Raw genomic sequence first — 4,498 nt, forward strand, 5'->3', positions numbered from 1 at the left:
TGTTAAAGAGAATTTTGTTTCCCCATTTAACTAATTTTGTCTCCTTGTTAAAAATCAATTGATCATAAGTAAATGAGCTGATTTTTGAGTTCTCAATTCTGTTCCATTGATCCATGCCTCCTACCTTGTTTCTCATTTTCAGGAGTGCTTTACTTATTTGGGGTCTCTTTCCCTTCCAGATGAAATTGGAAATTGCCTTTTCCATCTTGTTAAAGAATGGAATTGGTATTTGTACTGGGATTGCATTGAACTTATCGATTTCCATTGGCAGAATTGTCATTTTCACACTATTGAGTCTTCTATCTAAGACTTTGATATATTCTTCCATTTCTCCAGGTCTGTTTTTGTTTCTTGTAGTAATGTTTTGCAATTTTCTTTGAATAGGTCTCTTGTGTTTCTAGTTAGATTTGTTGTTGTTGATTGCTGTAGAGTCAAGCACAGCTCATTGCAATCCTATGAACAAAAGGCCTGAAGCCCCTCTACAATTATTGGTGTTTGGCTATTGTGATGGGGATTGTTTTTCTTAGCACCATTTCTGTATTTGTCGCTGTAAAGAAATCTAATTGATTTTTGTATGTTGTTCTTGTATCTTGCCACATTGCTGAATTGGCCAATAATGCCCAGTAATTTTCTTGCTGAGTCTTTAGGGTTTTCTAAGTATACTATCACATACACAGATAATTTTTCCTCCTCTTTGCCAATTTGAATATCTCTTATTTCCTTCCCTTGTCTTATTGCTATCGCTAAGACTTTCAATACACTATTTAATAGGAAATGTGACAAAGGGCATCCTTGCCTAATTCCTGTTCTTAAAGGAAATGCCTTTAATTTCTCACCATTGAGAATGATGTTGGTTCTTGGTTTTGCATATGTACTTTTTACTAGGTTGAGGGAATTCCCCTCTATTCCTATTTTGTTGAGTGTTCTAATCAGGAAAGGGTATTAGATTTTATCAAAGGCCTTTTCTGCATCAAATAACAGGATCATATGGTTCTTGTTCTTTGCTTTGATAATGTGATAAATTACACTGTTTTTCTTATGTTGAACCATCCTTTCATAACTGTTATGAATCACACTTGGTCATGGTGAATTTTTTTAAAAAATGTACACTTGGATTATATTGGCCAGCCTTTTATTGAGGATTTTTGCATCTATGTTCATGAGACATATAGGCCTATAGTTTTCTATTTTGGTGGAGACTTTGCTTGACTTTGGTATCAAGGATATGTTTGCTTCATAGAATGAGTCTGGAAGAGTTCTTTTTCTATTTTTTTAGGTACTTTATGGAGAATTGGTAATAATTCTCTGAATGTTTGATAAAATTCAGTAGTAAAATCATCTGGCCAGGGGACCCCCTCTTTTTTTTTTCAAGTTGTCTTATTACCTGTTCTATTTTTTCTTTTGTAATGAATCTGTTCAGGTGTTCTACTTTGGTCTCTTTCAGTTTAGGTAGGTTGTGAGTTTCTAAGTATTTTGTCCATTTCCTCTTGATTTTCTTACTTGTTTGAATCTACTTTTTCATAATAGTCCACTGTTAACCTTTTTATTCTAGTTGGATCTGTTGTGATATTGCCCTTTGCATCTCTTAATCAGATTATTTTTTCTTTTCTTTCTTTTCCTTTGTTAGTTTTTCTAGTGGTTTGTCAGTTTTATTGACTTTTGAAAGAACCTACTTCTGGTCTTGTTTATGGTTACAATTGTTTTTCTGGTTTCTATTAATGTATTTCTCCTCTAATTTTATAATTTCAAATTTGTTTCTAGTGGGTTGGGTTTTCTTGCTAATATTTTTCAACTTTTTCCAAGATACTGGGTTAAAGAATCAATTATCAGGGGAGCTCTGGTGGCCTAGTGGCAAGGAGCTGCAACTATAATTCCAGAGGCACATGGTTCAAATCCACCCGATGCTCTGCCGGGAAAAGGAGGGACAATCTCCTCCTGTACCAGTCAGATCTGATTTGACGGTACACTCACAAAAAAAAAAAAAAGAATCAATTATCATTTTTTTCTTCCCTTTAGATATGTTTGCATATTGCTATAATTTGCCCTATAATTATGGTTTTACTGTTTCTCCTAAGTTTTAGTTAGTTGTATTTTCATTGTCATTTGTTTCAAAAAACTTTCATATTTAATTTTTTATTTCTTCTATTACGTGTTCATGTTCAAGCAAGGTGTTGTTCAGCTTTCAAATGTATGGTACACCCCCACCTGTTTATCATCTTGTTATTTACTTCTAACTTTGCAGCATCATGATCTAAGAAGATGCTCTTTATTATTTCTGTTTTTAATTTATTGATGCTTGCTTTGTGACCTAAAACATGATCTATTTGGATTATATTCCATTCACATTGGAGAAGAAAGTATACTGAGCTGCTTCAGGGTGCATTAGCCTGCATATGTCTGTAAGCTATATAAACAATAAACTTGGTTTGTTTTTTTTCTTTCTATTGTTCCTTCTTTTTTATTATTTTTGTTGTTGTTGTTACACTTTATTACATCAGATGGGTGAGGGCTTTGGGGAACAGTGGGGCACACTCAGTCCTTCTTGGCAGCCGCCTTCTTCATGGTGGCCAGGACGTTGCTGAGTTCTTGTCCCTTCCTCTTGGCGCGGGTGTGTGTCCCCACCCTCGATGAACTTAAGGGCCTGCTTGTCCTTGGAGACCTTGAGTAGCTCCATGGCGCAACGCTCATAGGGCACTAAGCCACCCACCTCGTGGATCATGTCCCGTACGAAGTTGGTGTGCTTGGTGAGGCACCTGCGGCGGTGGCTGTGCCTTGACTTGCTCCCGTTCTTGGTGACTTTGTGGTCCTTGTTGAGGCCCATGGCCATAGGGTAGCACACAGCTATGGCTGCTGCACATCTATGGCTGCCACGGAGGAAGGATGGTTGCGCTCTATTGTTCCTATTTATAATGAAATACATTAAACATACATACAAGTAGACTCATGTAATTATTTCCTTTATTTAAAAGTTATCAACATAAGAGCTCCGGTGTCCTAGTGGTAAGAAGCTATGTTGTAATCTTAAAAGTTATCAACATGTGACCATAATTGCTGCTGAATTTCAAATCCTGACATCATGTGTTCCAGTCTTTTGTGTAAGAGTCGCTATGAGTTGTATTCAACTTGAGGATACTTAGCCACTGCAAAGTGAGACTAGTGTTGTTATATTTGGAGGAACATTCTTCCACTTTGTACATTCCTTTTTGTCAATGTGCTGTATGAAGTTATCTGAGTTTACTGTGATGCTGAACGTGTGCCACTGGGGTATCAAATACCATAATGGTTTCCCAAAGTGGACAGTGTTTGGTGGAGCTCTCAATTGTAAAACAGGTTTGGAAGCAGGAATGGTATCCACTTCCTAAACCACATGCCTCTGGAAACTCTATGAATTTGGAGGAACGATGATAGTTATGGAAAGACATAGAGGTGCTATGAGTTGTGCTCAACTCTACGGCAATCAACAGCACAACAATATCTAGCAAATTGAGATTTTTTACCATCTTTGTTGAGTTTCTTTCTGGTAGTTCTATTTTTTCTTGGAAGTGGTTTATTGATGTCTCCTACTACTATTGTGATAGTGTCTATTTCTCTTTTTGGTTCTGTTAATGTTTGTTTTGTATATTCTGCAGCTCTATCATTTGGTGTATAGATATTTCTTATGGTTATATCATCTTGTTCTATTGACCCTTTAAACATTATATAGTGACCTTCCTTGTCATTTGTGGGGTTTTTTTTAATGCTGAAGTCTATTTTATCAGAGATTAATATCACTACTCCTGCTTTTTTCTGATGGTCATTTGCTTGGTATATTTTTTCCCCCTCACCCTTTTATTTTTAAGCTTTCTTTATCTTCACTTTTCAAGTGTGTTTCTTGTAGACAGCATATTGTTGTTTGTTTGGGTTTTTTAATTCAATCTGCTACTCTTTTTCTCTTCAGTGGTGCAGTTAAGCCATTCACATTCAGTATAATTATTGAGAGGTGAGGTTTTATTGCTATCGTTCTGTTGAGTTCTTGTTGGTGTTGTTGCTGTTACTTTCGACCGTTCTAGCTTGGAAGAAAGATATGATAATCTACTTTTAAAAAAGAAACCACTGAAAACTCTGTAGATTCCCTTTAACTTTGATACACATTGGTTTTCCTTGCCTGATAAAAAAGCTTATGGGAATTTATAGAGGAGTGAGAGACCCCACAAGTTGGTAGTGGAGATGGTGGTCTTCCTGGGCCATTGTAAGCAATTTTATTCTCTCTCTGAGTGAGATGAGGAAAACAGTACTATTTATTGAGCAGAAAAATAATGTGATGTCTCGTATATGTTGCGAAATATCCCTCTTGCTGATGCTGGAGTATAAACTTTAAGAAGGCAAATACAGAAACATAGCAGCAGGAAGTGATTATATAAGCCAGAGAGAGAAGATGATACTTAGTCATAGTGATCTTTTTGGATACTGTGAGAGTGTCAGTTCCTAGATACTTAGGATGAACTAGATATGAGCTGAA

General features: G+C 36.3%; 1 pseudogene; it reads right to left on the reverse strand.

Annotated features, from left to right (window-relative positions):
- Window positions 1-2,494: 2,494 nt before the first annotated feature.
- Window positions 2,495-2,821, reverse strand: LOC102876666 (annotated as a pseudogene).
- Between the last annotated feature and the right edge of the window lie 1,677 nt (window positions 2,822-4,498).

Source organism: Elephantulus edwardii, unplaced genomic scaffold (genome assembly GCF_000299155.1).
Source record: "Elephantulus edwardii isolate Elephantulus edwardi_28Jun2011 unplaced genomic scaffold, EleEdw1.0 scaffold00016, whole genome shotgun sequence".
NCBI lineage: Eukaryota > Metazoa > Chordata > Mammalia > Macroscelidea > Macroscelididae > Elephantulus > Elephantulus edwardii.